This window comes from Phoca vitulina, unplaced genomic scaffold (assembly GCF_004348235.1).
Source record: "Phoca vitulina isolate PV1807 unplaced genomic scaffold, GSC_HSeal_1.0 scaffold59, whole genome shotgun sequence".
In the NCBI taxonomy this organism is placed as follows: Eukaryota; Metazoa; Chordata; class Mammalia; order Carnivora; family Phocidae; genus Phoca; species Phoca vitulina.
Window position 1 is genome coordinate 166213 of NW_022589762.1, and position 22485 is coordinate 188697.

Sequence of the window (22485 nt, forward strand, 5' to 3'; positions counted from 1 at the left end):
TGTATCATCCTGAAGCTGGAAGGAAAATTCTGAGGAGTCCATCTCCCTTTCTTATGGGTTTAATTCTAATCATCCCTCACATTGGTGTAGTACTTTACGATTTTAAAAAGCATCTTTACATTACTTTATTTGATTATCACAAAGTAAGATGATTGAAAGTGAGACAAGTATCCACAATGCAAAAGTAATGCATGGTCAAAATTACATTTACATAATATATTAATAATAGTTGCAACTACATATATTGAGAAATTAGTGTGCGCCAGTCTCTGTGCTCAGTCCATTGCATGCATCGTCTCATGTAATCCTCACTATCCCCATCTTAGAGATACTATAACTAAGATTTAGAGAGCAGTGATTTGGTCAAATTTCCACACAAATCCAGGTGGGATTTTAATCCAAATGTGTCTGACTTTAATATTCCCTGGGTTTTTTTAAAGATTTTTTTTTAATTTTAAAGGGTGGGAGGGGCAGAAGGAGAGAGAGAATCTCAAGCAGACTCCCCACTGAGTGCGGAGCCTGACACCAGTGGCTCGATTGCGGGGGTTCAGGGGGGTGGGCTCAATCCCAGGACCCTGAGATCATGACCTGAGCTGAAACCAAGAATTGGACGCTTAATTGACTTCGCCACCCAGGCGCCCCAACATTCCATGTTTAATCACTGCATCATCCTGCATTTTATAACAACTAACCTTAGTGCAAGGTACAGCAGAGTGTTGTACAAAACACTTTAACATATATTGTTATCTCTATTTCATAGCTAAAGAAACCAAAGCCAGAGAGGTCAAATGATTTGCCTGAATCAGAGCCAGGACCCAACCATTTTGATTCTAAACCTGCAGCTCTTTCCACTACGCTGTGCCGGTCGCTTTCCTCTGACTAAAGGTGCTGAGTGTCAAAATGATCTTTCAGATCTCCAGAGAAGGGCACTCTTGGTAAGATCGTTCAAAAATCCTTCCTGCTGCAGTGAAATCGGTTTCTTCTTCAGAGGGAACAAAGGTCAGTCTCTTCCACAGAGACCAACCTCTTGGTCACATGCATGTGCCAGTTGCGAAGATGTAAAGTTGTGGAGCTCAGATCAGGTCCAAATTGTTCCTTCTTCATGGTTTCTTGTGCTTTGGATGTAGGGCAGAGTTGGTTTGTCTCATCCTTTGCTTTCAGACAGGAAAGGGAGAGAGCATTTATTCTTGATGATACGAAACTAGAGATGATGAAACAAAATAGAATGAGATGCAGGGAAACCATTAAAAGCAGGGTGGGTGGAAGGCATATACAAGGAATTAAACAGCATCTTTTTGACATACAGGCAGAGTTGGTTTGTGGAGGCAATTAGGCAATGAAAATTAATATTTTTTTCTTTAAAGATAACAATTTTTATTTATAAAGCACTCCTTACTGGAATGAGCTCAAAGCATCTAATGGGTGCTGGCTAATTACCCCACCCAACAATCTGGCAGCCAGGAAAAGAGAGAGATAATTATCCCCATTTTGCAGGCAGGGAGACCGAGCCACAGAAGAGTGGTGCCTTGCATAAAACCAGAGAGCTGAAAATAGAAGGCAAGCCTCCTAATAGCACCCTTCCACCCCACTGTATGTTTATAGATGTAGACTCCTGAGGAAGGACAACCCACTTGCCAGAAAAAAGCAGCCGTCTCTCATTGGGAACTACAGCTCCCAGCAGACACCGAGAAGAGACAGGGCTGTGCCCCTAGTGCCCATTCCAGATTCCCAAATATGGAGAAGGACTGGGTTTTGGAAGAGGAACAGAATGCTCACCCTTGAAAGAGAGGGAGAGAAGGAGGGAGTATGAGGTAAGTTTGGAATATTTAACTCTATCACCTAAATGTCTGCCTGGTTTTGAAATATAGCAGCCAAAGTCATGATCTTTTAATAAATCTTGCTAGAAGATCTCATTCTGTAAGCCAAGCAGTTACTTTAGCAGAACCTGTTTTTTCCTGAGATTAGATATGTGCTGGTTCAGTTCTAGGAGGTCAGAGACCCTTCCTCTGAGCCCAAGCAGCTCGGAAGGTGATGGTGGTGGTGGTGAGAAAGATTTCTGAGTGAAGAACAGCTCTGCTGTGATAGGAGCAGACATTCCAGAGGCTGGGGCTGGTGGCCAGTTTGCTGAACCCAAGCATGAGCAGCCCTGGGAGGACAAGGGTTACTCTTTTTCTGCTTTGGAGCCAGCTGAGCCTGCCTGGTGGGAAAGGCATAAAAGAACTCTTTCCCCCATTCTGTCTCATTCTGTCAACAAACACTTATTAAAGCACCTGTGCTCAGGGCACTGGGCTCGATGATGAGGGGGAAACAAATCCTAAGACTAGATTTCTGTCCTCAGGATGCTTACGACTGGGGGATTGGGTAGGTACAAAATGAATGATGGAGCAAAGGGAAGAAAAAGACAATGCAAAGCAGCCTATTATTTATACTTTTCAGCCAACATTTAGTTATCAATTGATCACCCACCATGGGCCAGGCACTGTTCAAGCCACTTGGAATACAATGGTGAATACACCAGAAGCAAAAGCTTCTGCCCTTGTAGGTATTACTGTCTGGTAGCCCCTGGATGTCTGGGGGAAGAGTCCTCTAAGCAGAGGGAACAGTGAGTGCAAAGCCTTGAGATGGATATGAACTTGGTGAGTTTGAGAGCAAGCCAGTGCGGCTAAAGGGGAGTGGATGAGGACAGCAGCAGGAAGAAGTGAAGTCAGAGAACTAGTCTGGGGTCAAATCACACAGGGCCTTATAAGGCTAAAAAGTGTGAATTAAGTTCTAATTGGGAAACCTTTGTTTTTAAGCAGTGGTTTGTTATGATTTAATGTAAAGTGCCAGATGAGGGGAATAGACCTGTAAAGGAGTTTGGAGAATAGAGGACAGGTATCACTGAGTTGGGATGGACAAGGAAGGCTTCCCAGCAGAATGAGATGCAAGCTGAGTGTCTGATCCATTTTACATTCTCAATAATAGTAGTAGCAGGCGCCCGGGTGGCTCAGTCAGTTAAATGTGTGCCTTTGGCTCAGATCATGATCCCAGGGTCCTGGGATCAAGTCCCCACTTCAGACTCCCTGCTCAGTGGGGAGACTGCTTCTCCCTCTCCCTCTGCCCCTCCCCCCTGCTCATGCTCTCTCTCTCTCTCTCTCAAATAAATAAATCTTTTTAAAAAATAATAAGCAGTAGCAATAAAACATTCTCTTGGGCTGTCACACTGAGTTTCCACACTCCCTCAGACATGGCAGACCCAGTAAATCCAAAATGAGCCATGTACCCAAATCCCAACAGCATTACCTCTCCAGCCTCTCATCTTTCCTTCTTTCCTATATCGTCATTGCATTTGGAATAGTATTGCCCTTTAGTTCCCACCTAAACACAATGGGTATACAGCTGCAAACAGCTGGCACGCCCTGCCCCACTCAGCAATTGCCCATTTTCAAGAACCAGTGAAGGAATTCTTGACTTTAGCATGGTAGTCTCAAAGTATGTGGACAGAATCTTTGATTCTCTCATCTCTCCAAGAATGCCATAGCTGAGAACCTCTGCCCACCTGCCTTTTTCTCGCTTTCCCTCCCACCGGTACGACTGCGCCGCTCACTCCCGCACCTAGGCTCAGAGAGGATGCAGCTATGACCGAGAGCTGTAGCCACTGATTGCCCATTGGTGGCCCAGCCCATAAGACTCTTTTGAGGAGCGTGGACTCATCCCCTCTACCAGAAGTGCTTGCCCAGCACCTTCAAGATAGGTCCCTACCTACTTTCCCAGCCTTATTTCTCATACCCACAGCTCCAGGCATAAAGCCCTCGGCCATTTTCCTGACCAACCCTGCTCTCTCCACAACTGGGACTTTGAGCAAATTAGTCCCTCTTCTTGGGAGCCCTTTCCTACTTCCTGGACTGAACTAACCCTCCAGAGTTCAGCTCAATTATCATCTCCTCTGAGGCGGTTCTCCTGAATCCCTTTTCACCTCCCTTAGGGAGATTAAGTGCCCCCCTATCTGTGTTCCTGTACCATCCTATACTTAGCTGTGCTCTAGCTCGCTGTTTACTTAAATTAATCCCCCACTAAACTATTAACTCCCTCAGGGTAAAGAGCTGTGTATTTTATTTCTGTATTTCCAACTTCTAACCCAGTGAAGTGGTGGTGATCATTTGTTGAATTAATAAATGGCCAGGATCCTTTGGCCTAATAAGTAACCAGGTCTCCACCAGTGAGGTAAAATAAAGTAAGGCCATGATCTGTTTTATGGGCCAACCACCTGTCTTATTAACGAACACACCCATTTCCTAGAAAATTCTCCACCTACTCTCTCAAGCCCTCCCTCGTCCTTCCCCCATCCCCACCCAGTCATCACCCCCACATCTTGCCACCCTCTACTCTAAGGCTCCCTTCAGTATTCATTGGGCTAAGTAGACACTAGTGTCTTTCTGGATTACCAAGAAGAGAACATCTTGTTTTCTTGGATGTCAACATTCCCTTTCTTCCTCAATCAGGAGAATGTTGGCTTCTGGCACCATTTCCAAACTGTGTGATGTGCAATAAACGAAAGAGACGACTGAGTTCTCAGTGTCCATCAGACTCATGCATGTGGCATACAGTGCTGCCTCTGAGGACCAATATATGTGAGGCTCGACGTGTCCTTTTTTCTAGCTGGGGCAGTTCATCCTAACAGAGCCAGAACCCAAAGTGCTATGCAGGAAATTGTTTGGAGAATAGAGTCTGGATCAGAAAAAGTGTCCTGGAGTGTGGAGAGAGCTGTAGCCTGGGTCAGAACATCTGAGTTCTCTTTCTGGGTAACACAGAACAAGTTACTTACTCTCTGATCCCCAGTTCCTTTATCAAGGAAAGGGGATGAGAGGTAAGGATAGAGAGATTACAGGACGCCTGGGTGGCTCAGTCAGTTAAGCGTCTGCCTTCGGCTCAGGTCATGATCCCAGGGTCCTGGGATGGAGTCCCGCATCAGGCTCCCTGCTTGGTGGGGAGCCTGCTTCTCCCTCTGCTTGCCCCTCTCCCTGCTCATGCTTGCACTCTCTCTCTGACAAATATATAAATAAAATCTTTAAAAAAAAAAAAGATAGAAGGATTAGGATAAGTAAATTCCCATTCCACTGACCTTGTTAAGTTACAAAGATAAAATGCAGCCTAAGTATTGAGGCATCTGTGAGGGTTCTCTGTGATTCCCATTGTCCAAATCGACTTCATCAAAATCTTGGCAAGATCGTTCCCAGCCTAGCTGTCCTCTCCTAATATGAGCAATCTCAATTCCATTTTTCTGAATTTTCTTTCTCATCACTGGACCTTTGCAAACTCCATGCCCTTAACTTAAAATGCTTGGTCTGATCATCCCCACCCCCAGATTTTAGGTCGACATTAAAAAGGAGAGATTGTGTCTTATTCACATCATATCTTCAACAGTTAATGCATCACATGGACACAGTGGCTGCTCAGCAAATATTTGATGAATTTATGAAGTTTCTATGATTGCCCTCCTTATCCCTGCTTATTTTTTCATTGCTAGCAAGATGGCAATCTTTCTGACCTCATCCTGTGGGAATACCACAGAGATTAGCTAATTAGTAAGGGTAAAGCTCTCCTGACATTTGTGTCAATGTTTAACAGAAATAGCTGGGCGTGTGGTGACCCAGGGAGACAAGAGTGAAATCCTATGGTCTTCTCAGACCATCATGACATCAAGTTGCCCCTGTTCTCCTCTCACATCACAGACCCTCAGTGGGAGGCCTGACTCTTGATCGTCATTGTTCCCTGGACTCTACTTTCTTCTCTTGGCAAGACCTAACCCCAGGGTCCAGCCTGGAGCCTAAACTGCACCCCATCATCTCCTGTGGATGTTGTCTCTCCCTCTAGGGTATTCTTGCAGCTGTCAAACAGCTGGAGCCTTTGGAAGCACCACAGGGTCTGGAGGCCACGGTCACCTGTTGCCAAGCTTCCCCTCCTCTCTTCCTCTTTCCTACATCAGATGTGGGGATCTAGGAATATGAGGAAGGGCAGTTTACTTGGTTCTTCCCTATCACAGAAAAATGGAATGGAATGGTCACTGGCAGTGAATAAATCAAAGCAAAAAACCCATGCCAGCTAGAGACCATTGGAAAAAATCAGCAAATCCATGAATTATCCTGTTTACACCGAAATGATAGTTTGGATCTTTACTTAATAGATTGTCCTGAAATGACAGGCCATTCATGAAGATAAATGCATGAAGCTATGTTTTAGGCCCTCCTTATTCACAGAAGACTTTGGCACCAAACTTCTAGTCTTCCACTCTATGCCAAGTCTTGCTATCATCCTGGGTAACTTCAATGTCAAACAGACCAATTATTTACAAACTAGGGATCACAAACCATTAGTGTGTCATGATTAAGAAGATTGTGACTAGAATTTTTTTTAAGAAACAGAATTAAATAAAATAAAATATCACATGTAGAAATGGTTGTTTGGGGTAAAACATTTATTTCAATAATATAATAATATGTATTATTATTATATAACATATACTAATAATGTATTATTTCAATAACAACACATACATGTGTACTAGTCATGATGGAAAATACATTTCTTTTTTTAAGATTTATTTATTTATTTTGAGAGAGAGAGAGAAAGCACATGGTGGTGGGGGGGCAGAGAGAGAAGGAGAGAGAATCTCAAACAGACTCCCCACTGAGCATGACACAGGGCTCAATCTCATGACTCTGAGATCATGACCTGAGCTGAAACCAAGAGTTGGACGCTCAACTGACTGAGACACCCAGGCGCCCCTAAAATACACTACTTATTGTGGGCCATAATCAAAAGCTTAAAATGGATAGGAGTACATACAATAGAATATTATTTAGCCTTAAAGGAAGAAAATCCTGACACATGCTTCAAGATAGATGAACTTTGAGGAAATTATACTAAATGAAATAAGCCAGTCACAAAAGGACAAATACTGTAGTGATTCTATTTCTATGAAGCACCTTAAATAGTCACATTCATAAAGACAGAAAGTAGAATGGTGGTTGCCAGGGACTGGGTAGGGGGCAGGGAATGGAAAGTCAGTGTTTAACGGGCACAGAGTTTCAGTTTTGCAAGATGAATTCTGGGGATGGACGGTGGTAATGGTAGCACAACAATGTGAATATACTTAATGCCAGTCAAAATACTTTCAGGAGATGTCGGAGCTACTGTTGTTTTGGGGGAAGGGGAAACAAATGAGGACTGGGAGTGGGGTATAGCTGACCAGACTTCGGACTTGTAGGTCTGAACGTTCCTTGGTGTGGGGTTTGAACACTTTGTTGGGGGTGGAGGTTGTATACCTTCTTCCCGACTCTGGATATCTTGGTCTGGGTGACCTTGAGCCAACTGCTTTGCTGTCTAACTTCATGCCTCAGTTTCTCTCATTCCCTTCCTTATCCCTCTTGCTGGTTTTAAAGAATTGATGATGCATTTGATGGAGACTGTCACTATGAAAATGTGAAGCTCTGTCATTCTTGGTGGCAGCTGTCATGGTGGTTTCTCTGGCGTGGTTGTGCGTGTGTTATGTATGTGGGGGACAGTTTGGGTTTATGCTTTTGCTGGTTCTGGGCTTTTGCTGGTTCTGGTTGGTGTTGGGGCCACGGCGAGCAAGTGTCAGGGCCTGGCATTCACACAGGAAGGAGGGCTCCAGGCGAGCTAAGAGTTGTTGGGGCAGAGACTTATTACATTTAATATGATGCATTTAATACCCTTAAAATGATTAAGAGGGTAAACTTTATGTTTTGTGTATTTTACCACAATTTTTTAAAAAGTTATCAGAGAAGCTTCCCAGGTCTTTGACCTCACTGTCAGTGACCTTCATCCCCACTTGCATCCATCTTCCATCTCCAAGGCTACACCCTAGTTCCGGCCATCCTCAGGAACTGTTCATCTCTCACTCTGTGATCTCCACCTCCACCTCTCTTGCTTCCACACTCCTTATTCCCATTGTACCAATGCCTGTACCTTTTTTGTATCATTTAAGCTCTTGGTCACCTAACTTTTCCCAGTCTACCTTCCATCCTTCCTGAATTGCTGCAACAGCTTCCTCACTAGTCTTCATGAGAGTCCTTCCCCCTCTAAATTACATAGGTGTGACATTTCTAAAATTTCAATCTTATCTTAACACTCCCTATTTAAAACCCCTCAGAGGCGCTCTTGCTCTCAAGGAAAAGCCCTTAGCTAGGAAGACAAACTAATTGTGATGTGGCTTCTGGTTAACATGCATCCCTTCTTCCCTGCCCTCCTGCATGGCAAGGCCTTTTACAACATTACTTGCAGTTTCGAGTTCAAGCTTTCATTTGCTTGAGTCTGTACCCATTCTCCCTTGGCCTGGAAAAGACCCCTTCCGCCTCACTTGTTCTTCATTTGTCTAAGCCCTATTACTCAAGACTGGATTGGCTTATCACTTCCTCTAAGAAGTTTCCCTGTACTCTCATAAGGTTGGATCTGGGGCTCAAGTGAGGTCAGAGCACTTTGGCCTGATCAGATCAGAGCACATATCATGCCACACCATAATTACCTATTTACTTCACCATCTGCCCTCACTAGACTGCCATCTGCCTCCCTAAAGCCAGGCACAGTATCTGATTCATCACTGCGTCCCTGTGCCTACTACAATACCTACCACAGAGTAGATACTCTCTGAGCAATGAGTGGGTGGGCAGACAGAAGGATGTTCAAATGGATGGATTTCACAGGTTTTGAAATTCAAACCTGGAATTGGGTTCAGTCAACACTTTCAGCTAGAAATACCTTTGACCAAGGTCTAAAGAATGGTTTATCCAAATTAGTAACAGTTACTGTATTTGTATGGCATTCAACAGTTTATAGAACACTGTCATTTTTTTATCTTATTTGACATACTTAATAATCTATGAAGTAAGATAACCAACCACAAATAGAGGTCTTGACACTTTGTAACGGAATGGGTATTACACTTGATCTTAATTCTTAATTTAAAAACATGTTTACAAGTTGCAACCAGCTTCTATGAAAAGTCAAAGAGACCAAAAAAATAAAAGGGTGAGTGAGCAAGAGGGAGTGACTGAGAGAGAGAACAAAAAGAAATTTCTAAAACGTCATTTGTTTTTGTTAAAAAAAACAAAAACAAAAACAGAGGCCCCTGGGTGGCTCAGTCGGTTAAGCGTCTCTCAAGTCATGATCCCAGGGTCCTGGGATTAAGCCCTTTGTCAGGCTCCCTGCTCAGCGGGGAGTCTGCTTCTCCCTCTGCTCCTCCCTACCCGCTGCTTGTGCTCGCTCTCTCTCTCTCAAATAAATAAAATCTTTAAAATAAATAATAATAATAATAATAATAAAATAATGTATGAAGTAAGAAGGAAAGCCATCATCATCACCACATTATAAATGAGAAAACTATGGGTTGTCCAAGGTCAGAAAGTTAGTGAATGGAAAAAGCAGGATAAGTGCTCACATCTTCCTTCCACTCACTTTCCTATGATGCATTTAACTTTCAGGGATGAAAACAATCGGAATAATTAATTCTGAAACCAGGGCCTTTCAGAAAACAGTATAGTATTTTCTGGCTTCTACAGGGTCCTATCAAGGTCCTAGTTCACAGGTACATAGTAAATATTAACTAGCTCCACTGCAGCAAAACCATCTCTAATGTGCCTAGTTTTTTCACATTTTCCAGAAAAAGAAAGAAAACCAAGCACCCTAAGGACCAATATCTGAGATTTTCCCCTAACACTTACCCTCTACCTCTGTGTTGCAAATCAAGCCCAATTTCTTTTGATTCTCAGCAGAGAGAAATAAATAAAGCATGAGTATTATTTATATCCCATCTGTATCCAAAAAGAAAAGGAGAACAGTTTATCACTAGTCCCCATATAAATAATCTCTTCCTTCTGCCCTCTCTGGTCCAAGTTAAACAATTCTAATTGCATTTTGCATAGGATCTGTTTTCCAAGCAATCAGTCATTTTATTTGTTCTTATGTGGACCCTATCCAATTGTTCCCAGTCTCTTTTTTAATTTTAGAGCCAAAACTGGACATGGGTCACCAGTAAGATTCTGGTTAAATTCAAGAATTGTGGGAGGATAAAGAAGAAAAAAAAAGAATAGTGGGAGGATGACTACCCCATGATCCAGGAATAGCACTACTGGGTATTTACCCAAAAAATACAAAAACACTAATTCAAAGGGATACATCCATCCCTGTGTTTATTACAGCATTATTTACAACAGCCAAACTATGGAAGCAGCCCAGTGTCCATCAATAGATAAATGGATAAAGAAGAAGATGTGGTATATATATACAATGGGATATTATTCAGCCATCAAAAAGAATGAAATCTTGCCATTTACAGCAACATAGAGCTAGAGAGTGTAATGCTGAGCAAAATAAATCAGAGAAAGACAAATACCATATTATCTCACTCATATGTGGAATTTGAGAAACAAAACAAATGAGCAAAGGAGAAAAAAGAGAAAGACAAACCAAGAAACAGACTCAACTCTAGAGAACAAATGGATGGTTACCAGAGGGGAGGTGGGTGGGAGGATGGGAGATGGGGAAAATAGGGGAGGGAGATTAAAGGGTACACTTATCTTGACAAAAAAATAAAAATTTAAAAATTAAAAAAAAAAAGAGTAGTGGGAGGATGATTTCCTGTACCTTGAGCCTTACCCACAATACTTAGGCTAGTCCATCTCAGGCACACAAAATCCAGCCAGCTGTGTGTGTACAGAGCAAAGCAAGCACTGTGAGGCTCATGGCTACTGCCTTTGCACAAGAGAAAGAACAGAAAGAGCATCTTTTTTTTTTTTTTTATGATTTATTTATTTATCTGAGAGAGAGAAAGAGAGAGCGCGTTTGCTTTCATGAGCAGGGGGAGGGACAGAGGGAGAAGCAGACTCCCTGCTAAGCAGGGAGTGTGGTGCGGAACTTAATCCCAGGACCCTGAGACCATGACCCCAGCGGAAGTCAGACGCTTAACCGACTGAGCCACCCAGGGGCCCCCAGAAAGAGCATCTAGACTGCAAAAAGCCCTTCCCTTTCTTATACACACACACACACACCACAGTCACTCTTGCCTCTGTCTTGATCAGTTAAGTACTGATCCTTTGCCTTTTGCAAAGTAAAACTGAGCAAAACCTGAAACTCTGACTTGGCATTCAACAGTTCATAGAACACTGAGGGACACTGAGAAGGCCCATCCCATGTCTCCATAATCACAAATCCTGAAATTTTCGGAATTATCCTTAACTTCAAAAAGTTTATTCTGGTTTGCCATAAACCATCAAATTATCCTAGAAGTGCCAACATTTCTTTTTTATTATTATTATGTTATGTTAATCACCATACATTACATCATTAGTTTTTGATGTAGTGTTCCATGATTCATTGTTTGTGTATAGCACCCAGTGCTCAATGCAGAACGTGCTCTCTTTAATACCCATCACCAGGCTAACCCATCCCCCCACCCCCTCCCCTCTAGAACCCTCAGTTTGTTTTTCAGAGTCCATAGTCTCTCATGTTTCGTCTCCCCCTCCGATTTCCCCCCCTTCATTCTTCCCCTCCTGCTATCTTCTTTTTTTTTTCTTAACATATAATGTATTATTTGTTTCAGAGGTACAGGTCTGTGATTCATCAGTCTTACACAATTCACAGCACTTACCATAACACATACTCTCCCCAATGTCTGTCACCCAGGCACCCCATCCCTCCCACCCCCCACCACTCCAGCAACCCTCAGTTTGTTTCCTGAGATTAAGAATTCCTCATATCAGTGAGGTCATATGATACATGTCTTTCTCTGATTGACTTATTTCACTCAGCATAATACCCTCCAGTTCATCCACATCATTGCAAATGGCAAGATTTCATTCCTTTTGATGGCTGCATAATATTCCAGTGTGTGTGTGTGTGTGTGTGTGTGTGTGTGTGTGTGTGTGTGTGTGTGTATCTCACATCTTTATCCATTCATCTGTCGATGGACATCTTGGCTCTTTCCATAGTTTGGCTATTGTGGACATTGCTGCTATAAACATCAGGGTGCACATACCCCTTCGGATCAGTACATTTGTATCTTTGGGGTAAATACCCAGTAGTGCAATTGCTGGATCATATGGTAGCTCTATTTTCAACTTTTTGAGGAACTTCCATACTGTTTTCCAGAGTGGCTGCACCAGCTTGCATTCCCACCAACAGTGTAGGAGGGTTCCCCTTTCTCTGCATCCCCGCCAATATCTGTCATTTCCTGACTTGTTAATTTTAGCCATTCTGACTGGTGTGAGGTGATATCTCATTGAGGTTTTGATTTGGATTTCCCTGATGCCAAGTGATGGTGAGCACTTTTTCATGTGTCTGTTTAGAAGTGCCAAAATTTCTATTTCTAAATTACACTTAAGGAAAAGCTTCTTAGGGCACCTGGGTGGCTCAGTCTGTTAAGCGTCTGACTTTGGCTCAGGTCATGATCCCAGGGTCCTGGGAACTTAAAGGGAAAGTGTTTTAGATTTTATGCTGAAAGTAAAGTTTTGTTCCAGAGAAAGAAAGGCAAGAGCAGGAGACTAGAATGACAACCTTTCGGTCACACCTTACAGAATGTGTTTAAGCATCTTCATGATCATTTCTCTCCCCATGAAATTTGAATACCACAGATATACTATACATCTGTTTGTGTATGCATATTGGGGATTTCTTTATACCAAAAACAGTTTGTGGTTTTCCCAGTCCCCCAAGAACAAATCTCCCTGCTTGAGGGCAGTATCGTACCCATTGAGAATGCATAGTTGAGAAGCCATTATCCAGAAGGAAAATAGTTATAACTAAGAAGCTTAGGCACCAAAGACAAACTCCTTGCACAGTGTTGTTATGCTTGATTTGACCATACTGTCTTTCTTCACCCCTAACAACCATTCCTAGACTGCAGGAGCAGAATTCAGCCTACATAGTCTTCCTCTGCTTGCGGGGTCCCATTCTCCTGGCCCTGACAGTACTTAGCTTAACTGGCCCCTGAGCAAGAGATAATGTTGCTCGGCAAGTAGGGCCCCGAGTGACGTTTGTGATTTCCTGTGGGACCATATGCAGGGTCAGATGCCCCCAGAAAATAGTCAGGTATTAGTCCAGAGGTCTGCAGGCATAGTCTGTCCTTTCCACCTGGTGATGGATGAAGAAAGGGCCTGATATCAGGAAGCACATGACTGGCACAAAGGGAAAAGGAATACCAAGTTCCACCCTCCTCCAGGGAGTCAACGAGACATCACACTACACTGATCTGGAACCAATGTTGTCTACTTGCTTATTAATTCCAGTTACTGCCTTGGTAACTGGAAAGTACAAACTGATTTTAAAGAGCCCCAGAGACTATACTGTACTCCTGAAACTAATATAACACTGTATGTTAACTAACTGGAATTAAAATGAAAACATTAAATAAATAAATAAATAAATAAATAAATAAATAAATAAATAAGTGAGCCCCATAGATGAAAGCTAAGAGAGGAAAAACAGAGGAATCCAAGGCTGCAAAGAGCAACAGATAAGAAGCTGCCCACCAAAAGCAAATCTAGATGAAAAGAAGGTAAACAAGATAATGCCAGCTAGGGTTGTCCAAGGAAACAAGAAAGAGTTCTATAAATATAGCCAGAAAAAAAAATATTTGTCTTAGCTGATGAGATCACCACACATGGCTCATGATAGGAATCTTTTGTTGCTCTCTTAATTGAAGCTTGGAAGAGAACAGAAATGAGAGCAGAAATCAGACTACTGGCCCACACGGTCTGTGTTCCAATAAGCCATTCCATTTTTAATTAAATGCAGCTGAAGTCATTAAGACTTGATACCATCAATCTGGACCGTGGCCTGTATTTTCATTGACATGCTGGCCCCCACCTTTTCCACCCACCCCACCCCCCACTCCCAGCTACAAACTGGCTAGCAGCTTACACACACTGAGCAAATCGAGTCAAAAACAGGAAAAGGCAGATGGCTATGAGTTGGACACAGGCCTACGGGAGGGGAGAGGCTGAACAAACTCCTAGCCTCCACTTCCCAGGGACTTCTTTTTTCTCTGAAGGACACTCACTGTACAGGCAGGAGCAGGAGAAGAGCTGGAGTCCTCCACAAATATTCAGTCCCTGCTACATGCCAAGTAGAGTTCTAGGCATTGGGAATATGGCAATGAACAAGACAAGTCTCTGCCTCAAAGAGCTTACATCTGGAGCTGGGAGTGTGAGTGTGGGGAACAGTTGCAGACAGACAGCATAAATAATGAATATACAAGATAATTTCACATACTGATAAGTGCTCCACAAACGGAGATAGAGAATGATTGGAGGGATTCAGGAGGTTAGGGCAGGCCTGTCTGGGCAGGTGCTGCAACCTGAAAGGTGAGGAGGCGGTCAGGCAACAAGGCAAAGTGTTCCAAGAAGAGGGAACATGAAGTGGAAAGCCACTGAGTCAGAAAAGAGCTTGGCATGTTCAGAGGACATAAAGAAAGCCAGTGGGGCAGTACCATAGTGGGCCAAAGGGAGAAGAGGAAGGTGTCTGCAAAAGCAGGCAGGACCACTTACGTAGGGCCTTATAGGCCAGGGATTTGGGTTCTGGGGAATGTTTTAAAGGGAAGAGTGCTATGAGGCATATCTATTTTAGAAAGATCACTCAGGCTGCTATGTAGAGAATGGACCAGGCCAAAGGAGGCCAGGAATGGAGACAGGAAGACTAGGTAGGGACTTGGGTCCAAGGAAGAGAGAGGGTAGTGGTTTAGATCTGGATGGAGGCAGCGGCGTATTTAGTTGTGGTCCACTGTGAAATGTATTTTGAAGGTAAAACAAATAAGAAGATTCCTTGTGAGATGTAAGAGAAAGCAAAGAGTTAAGGATGACTCCTGTGTTTTTGTCCTGAGCAACAGGGTAAAGGGTGGCTTCATTTAATGAGATGGGGAAGACCAGGAAATAAATGGGTTTGGAGTGGGAAGGAATCAAGTATTCTGTTTTAGACGTATTGACCTTGAGATGAATACCCTACATTCTCTCTTGGACACCAAGAGAACGTGGTGAACTTTATGCCTCAGTTTCCTCATCTTTATAATATAATAGTACCTACTACCTTCCTGGGTTGAGTGAAGATTAAGTGAATCAATATGTATAAAGCAGTTAGAATAGTTCCTGGCACAGAATAAGCAGCATGATATGTGCTTGATATTAATAATAAGGCAGTTTTTGCTTTTTAATTGCAAAGGGTGATAAGGAGGAGAGAGAGAAGAAAAATACTGAAAATTTGGGAGAGAAAGGGAAGCAGCACGGTGAAGACCTTATGGAGAAAAGGAATGATTCCCAGAGTCCAAGTAGAGGACTGACCTCAGTTAACAAGGACACTTCTGCTGCAGAAACAAGGAGGAGATTCTGCTCGCGTGGTACAAATGCAGTTGGACCAAAGGGGCGTATGGAGGGAGGAGATAGTTCTCCTCTGACCACACCAATTTTCTCTGTGAAATATGGGACAAGGTCTTTATCTAGTATGAAGGGCAGGGAAGGGGTGCTGGAGACATACAATGAGAGTTAGGAGTATGAAACTGTCTTCTCCAAAGTGGGAAGATGAGCTCACTAGGAAGGGAGAATCTGGCAGGTGGGAGAAACATTGGTATCTCAAACTTCCTCACACGGTACCAGGTTGGTTTTGCTGTTGTTACAGTTATTTATTCTTAGTTGAGTGGGTGTTTGCTAAGTAGGTGCTGTGTGTCTAGCACTGCACTGCATGCTTGGGGACTCAAGAGGGGAACAAGGTATGTGCAGTCTGGATAAAAAGAAAAGTTTTAGAGTAAATGAAATAATTTGAGGACAAATATAATTTAATTTGGAACCAATAGAGCATGCTACCAAATTCAGAGGAAATGGAATTTGTTGTGTGCTGGAACTATAAAGGATGGCCTCCCAGTGGAAGTAGAGTCTGAGCTCAGCTTTGAAAGACAGGTTGTAGGAACTCAACCATCTGCAAACCAGAGGCCACTATTACCTATAATCCCTGGACCTTTGTATCCATCTTTATCATGAATAGTGCCCCAAGACTGCTCTAATAAGGTAGAGCCGATTCTCCTGCTTTGTCTAATGAGGACCCATCCTGTGTCATCAGCAGAAACAAGAGCAGAAGAATTTAATAGGCTTCCGGGTGGGTTTTTTTTTTTTTTGAGGGCGGGGCAGGTAGTGTCTTCTGAAGCAAGAGAAGGTTTCTTCCATCTTAATTGGCTTTCCTCTTCCTGACATCATCATTTGCAGGGCACATGGGCAAATGTTAATTAGGAAAGATTCTGGCAGAAAGATAACCAAAAAGGTCATACTGATATCCAGCCACATCTTTCCCCTCTTAAAATGGGGCCCACATTCTTGTTCCGTGCACAATAAAACAGTCTGTTTTATTATCAGTAATTATCAGCCATATCCAACTCTGAGGCCAGACCTCCTCAGAGGTCCTTGGGACCTACCCCAGCAAAAGGGTCATAAGAGATTCTCCTGCCTCCCTTAAGCAGCAGGCTAAGATGTAAATGGAAAGACTCATGGCTGAACCCCAAAGATGTGCTCCTCATAATGTTCCAGCCAGAAGGATCTAAGACTTGGTCTGTGCTGGCAAAGTCATTTTTTAAACTGGAATTGCTGGTAAGGCTGCTTCCCTAAAAGGCAACTCAAATCCTGTCTTCTCCTTGTCCTTCCCTGGAGCTATGGCTCTCTGCCATCGTGCTGCTCTAAGACTCTCTAAGGGCAAGGGTTCTTCTGGTCCATTCCCCCCATCTGAATCCTTTAACTCCCCACTCAGCTACCTGCAGCCCATCCAGGATAAAGCTGAATGTTTGGAAAGCTTTTCTAATAATGCTCTATAAAGCAAAATGCGCCTGGTTGCATATGGTGCAACGCACAGTCGACACCTTCAGACCCTGGGATGGAACAAAGCCTTCCTGGAATCACTTCCTAGCAGGCTTAAGCCCAGTCCAGGCCACTTCAGAACTTCCTTATTTTTTTTTAAGAGAGAGAGAGAACACACGGGGAGAGTGAGAAGGAGAAGCAGACTCCCCACTGAGCAGAGTGCCCGATGCGGGGCTCGATCCCAGGACCCTGGGATCATGACCTGAGCCGAAGGCAGACAGTTAACCAACTGAGCCACCCGGGCGCCCCACTTCAGAACTTCTGAAGTTACTACTCCTTCACATGCCTCTGTGGTATGATCTTGTCTCAGGATGTCAGATCATTTGGAAGTCAAACAAATTTGGTTATTTTCCCTGTCTCCTCCAAATGGTCGTGATCCACTCAATTAGAGAAGTTATCATAGACTAAAGAAAGATGGGTTCACAAAAGACTGTGGATTTCATTTGCCCTGCCCTCTGCAAAGTAGATTTCTGAAGTAGGAGAGATGAAGGGAGATGCTGCCATTCCTGACGCCCCCTGAGACTTTCTTGGATTCTACATACTGGGAATAAGGACTGTGACCCAGACCTCATTTGTGACAAACACATCTCACCATCTTTCTCACTCCAGATGCTGCCTTCCTTGCCTTCTTTGCCTGAGCCCTCAAGGTGAATTTTTCTACAGGCCCATCTGACTTCCCAGGCTAAGGCGTGGTAGCAAGAAACAAGAGTGGCTTTGAAAATCCCTCATAAAAGTGAAGCAATGAAGCACTTGGAATATGAGGGAGGACAGGAAGGGGAATCCCTTAAAGGCAATATAATAAGACAGATAAAAATTGAAACGTTGATAAAGGACATGAGTAAGAGGAGTCAGGGTGAGATAATAGGGGTACAAAGAGCCTTATCTAATAATAACAGTGAGCTCCACTTCCTGATTGCCAAGCTCCGTAAATGGAGAAAGGCAAAAAGGGCTTCTGTTTGCCTTTGGAAAGAAGGAACTAATCCCTTTGGAGAAGGAACGGGTGCTAAGAGGGTCAAAAGAATTGCTCCAGGCACCACATGGTTCCCAAGGAGTAAGGGAATGTAAACCAGCAGAGAGAGCAATCACCATGGTGCTTGTCTGTTCTAGCTGTGCTTCCGGCTCCCTGTGTGGTCCTAGAGCTGTCATTTGCTTTCTGGATTCCTAAATGCACTGACACATGGTGGAGATTTGAGAGCCATATTTATTAAATATTCTCAGGTCCTGGAGAAAAAGATTTTTCTTATTTATTTATTCTCATTAGCTTATATATATTTCATGACACCTACACCTTCTCTTTAAAGAAATCAATACGAGATGTGATCTAGATAGGGTATGCACCAAGTACCAGAAGATGTGAGTTAAGACTGCCAGAGAACATAAGATATTATATATGTGCCAGTAGTCCATTTTTTAAAAGATTTTTTAAAATTTATTTATTTTAGAGAGAGAGTGTGTGTGCAAGCAAGCAGGGGAAGGGGCAGAGGGGGAGGGAGAGGAAGAGATAAAGAATCCCAAGCAGAGCCCTGCTGAGTGCAGAGCCCTAAGTGGGGCTCGATCTCATGACCCTGAGATCATGACCTGAGCCAAAACCAAGAGTCAGTCGCCTAAGTGACTGAGCCACTTAGGCACCCCAGCCAACAGTCTATTTTTAAATCAACGTTCTTTGTTGGAAAGTATTGTAAGGGTTAATAAAGACATTATCAGAGAGACCTAGGATTCCTAAGCAAAGCATTGTTGTTTGTGGGGAGATCAGCAGAAAAACTAACCTTCTGAAGAAAGGTCTCCATTTTAACTTAATCATTTGGCCCTTCAAATTGATCCGTCTATAACTTTTTCCTTCTACAAATGATTTTCTGATTTGGGGTCACTTGGCACTGTCCTAAATGCTACCTAGATAACACCTTAAGTTCAATTTGTGAGGGCAAGTTACCATCTTGAAGCAAAACGGCAGTCTGTATAGGTTTTCAATGGCGTAATTCTGTATTCCTTCTAAGAAAGACTTACCAAATCAATAGCTTTATATAAATCAATAGATTTATAGCCTGTGAATGCCACATGAGCCTTAAGTTATTATGTAGCAGATAAGGACACCAAGTCACTTGCCCACCAGCACACAGCAAGGTGCAAGGCAAGATAAGATCTTCATTTCCATTCAATCCCATAGCATTTCAGGTCTACTTGTAGATTCCATGATAATATTTAAGAGTGATTGTGATCAAATTTGACACTATGGAAATGCACATAAAAATAATTTTGATATTGGTTCAACTTATGACATAGAAAGAAAATGAAAGCCAAAACAATTTGTCAATAGAAGCCTGACTTTTTATTGGGTGTCAGTGATATTTGACAAGTAATAGAGGTTAGAAAATGGATGTCTTATGAGAAATTTCCCATATTAAAAATAACCCATTGAATGCTGCCAATATTTTTATACTTATCAACTGTCCTTCATGCTCATATCAGCAAGATGTGTGACATCTGTCCCTTTGTTTATGTTAGTAGTATTTCTATAGTTTTTAAAAGTATTTTATTAGTCACTTTTTAAACCCCATTTTATCCTAGAGAGAAAGGGTAGGTAGAAGTGAGTATTTTTCAAAAGTCAAGGAAAGTAAAAAGGTTTGGTTTAAGATTATTTAGGAAGTATGTTGTGGGTCTAGTAATAGTCTAACCAGTGTCTAGGTCTGAGGCCTGTGGTAGAACAAAGACTTTAGAAAAAGGTAGGGAGGGGCACCTGGGTCGCTCAGTCGTTAAGCGTCTGCCTTCGGCTCAGGTCATGATCCCAGGGTCCTGGGATCGAGCCCAGCATCAGGCTCTCTGCTCAGCGGGGAGCCTGCTTCTCCCTCTCCCATTCCCCTGCTTGTGTTCCCTCTCCCGCTGCTGTGTCTCTCTCTGTCAAATAAATAAAATCTTAAAAAAAAAAAAAAAGAAAGAAAGAAAGAGGTAGGGAGAGAGGGAGAAAAGTGAGTCTGGAGAAGTAAGGAAAGAGAAAAAGATAATGAGGGAAGAAGCCGGTTCTGCTTTCTCCTGAAGGACTCCCAGCAGAATCCATCAACAAGAGCAGGACAAACTTTGCATAGAGAAATGGGAACATGACCAGAGATGTTTTAGCCTTGCACACATCTTAAGTCTAAGAGTTTGTTGAGCTGGTCCCCTGTTCAAGTCGTACGGTCCTTCTTGAACTTCTGGGCTTTACCTTCAAGGGGTCCTCCACTCTCCTCTACCCCAAGCCCCGAGCTCTCCAAGAATTCTGCAGGGCCTGGGAGAGAGCACTCAATCCCTCCAGGGAGAGAGAGAAGAGCGCCTTGTTTCCTGAACCCTGGTGCTTCACTCTCAGGAGTTGGGAGGACAGGAGCGCGGGAGAGAGGTGAAGAGAAGGGTTAGGGAGTAGGTTTTCAGCTCCAAGCCAGAGAGCTGCTCTGGGGAGAAGAGTGATGGTAAACGGAATCTTGCTATTATTTTTCTGTGCTGCTGCTGGGGATGGGGGTTCCTGGCAGCTGGCTTTGGCCCTGGATTGGCCTTTGTTTCCCTACTCTCTCCTCTTGGCACAGTCAGAGGCTTTCAGTGTTGTGCTTTCAGGATCACATGGTTAAATCTTTGCACAGCTGCCTGGGAGGGAAGAAAAGAGTGAGAGAGAGAGACTGAGACAGAGAGAGCACCCGTTCTATTCTTACCATGTATGAGGCTAAACAATTATTATTGGCATGACTAAAAGCCCATCAAAGCATTCTCTCCCTGACCCCTACCCCTAGTTACATAACAAACCACCTCTCACTCCACTTCTGGACTATTCACACCCAAATAATCCTCTGTCGTCCACACACATGCTTCTATCCACATTCCTATCCACCCTCCCCTCTCACATCCACAATCCAGAGAGTGTGCATATATATATTATCACACCTACTGAAAGGGAAGTCAACATTTTAATCAACCCAATAACTTCTGCACCTGATGTTGGATAAAGAGTTTGATTTTTTTGGAAGGCGTCAGTGGCTCTGGCAATTTACATAGACACACACACACACACACACACACACACACACACAACTGGCCTTTTCTATACCACTTCAAAGTTTTATGATCTGTATCCTTAACCCTCTCTCTTCAGTATAAAATCCATCCTCTTAACTAACACTGCATCTTTCCCACCTGAAATGTTAACACAACTCTGGTTTTTAAAAAACCAATCCTCATGTCTCTCCAGGTCCCCACTAGTAAATTTTACCCCTCAGTCCTTCCCACAAAACCCTGACTAGTGCTCTGTTTATTTCTACATGTTTATACCATCATTAATGGCCTTTATCAGTCCCTGCAAGCAGCAACAGCTAAAGCGGATAAGGTCCTTGGCATGCCCCATGTTGTTTCAGGCTACCTCAAATTGGTCTTTGCTAGCTTAACACCTTGAATGGCCAACAGGAAATGTGATCTTACAAAGTACAGTTATGAAGTAAGATGGTTCATTCTTTAAAAAACAAACAGACCTGGGGTGCCTGGGTGGCTCAGTTGATTAAGTGGCTACGTTGGGCTCAGGTCGTGATCCCGGGGTCCTGGGATCGAGCCCCACATCGGGCTCCCTGATCAGCAGGGAGCCTGCTTCTCCCTCTGCCCCTCTCCCCACTTGTGTGCGCTCTCTCTCTGTGTCTCTCTCTCAAATAAATAAAATCTTAAAAAAAAAAAAAAAGACCAGTCTTCAATATCCAAATAAAATTTCATATAATATTGTGATCCACATCACTGGGATTGGTCTCTTACTTCTCAAGGTCATACTGGGACGTTCATTAAATGTGTAACTTTTGAAATGTTGTTTAAAAAGCAGTCTTGTTGGGGCACCTGGGTGGCTCAGTCGGTTGAGCGTCTGCCTTGGCTCAGGTCATGATCTCTAGGTCCTGGGATTGCCCCTCATCGGGCTTCCTGCTCAGCGAGGAGTTTCCTTCTCTCTCTCTCTCTCTCTCTCTCCCCTTCTCTACTCCTCCCCACTGCTCCTTCTCAATCTCTCTCTCTAAAATAAATAAATAAAAACTTTTAAAAATAAAAATAAATAAAAAATAAAAAGCAGTCTTGTTATTTTGTAGGTCCAATTCTGCTATATCCAAGAAGGTTTTGAAATATACAGAAACATAAAGATAACTAACAAATATGTAATAAATGCTTCCAATTCTTATTCCTTGGTTTACTTGCTGGAATTATATCTTTTATTGCAGGGGGTGGCAAACTACAGCCTGAGGGCCAAATCCTGTTTTTGTGCAATCTGTGAGCTAAGGATGGCTTTCATATTTTTTTGATGGTTGAAAAAAAATTGAAAGAATATTTCATGACATGTGAAATTATACGAAATTCATATTTCAGTGTCCACAAAGTTTTATTTGAATATAGCTACATTTATTTGTTTATATATTTTCAAGGCTGCTTTTACACTACTACAATGGAGTTGAGTAGCTACGACAGAGACCATATAGCTCCCAAAGTCTAAAATATTTACTATCTGGCCTTTTACCAGAAAAGTTTGCTGATTCCTGCTCTACAGTATGGCTTTTCTATCCTCATATATCTTTGGGAAAGGATCTATATATTTAGGAATAGTTTGCTTTACTAGAAACAG

The 22485-nt window shown here is 42.9% G+C and overlaps 1 protein-coding gene across 1 annotated transcript in view; it reads left to right on the forward strand.

Annotated features, from left to right (window-relative positions):
* The first annotated feature begins 1727 nt into the window (after nt 1-1727).
* Nucleotides 1728-22485, forward strand: part of MICAL3 (microtubule associated monooxygenase, calponin and LIM domain containing 3) — a 272677-nt gene continuing 251919 nt past the window's right edge. The window contains exon 1 of the mRNA XM_032390822.1: nt 1728-1811. The gene's annotated coding sequence lies outside the window, so the exon portion shown is untranslated. The remainder of the gene's footprint in view (nt 1812-22485) is intronic.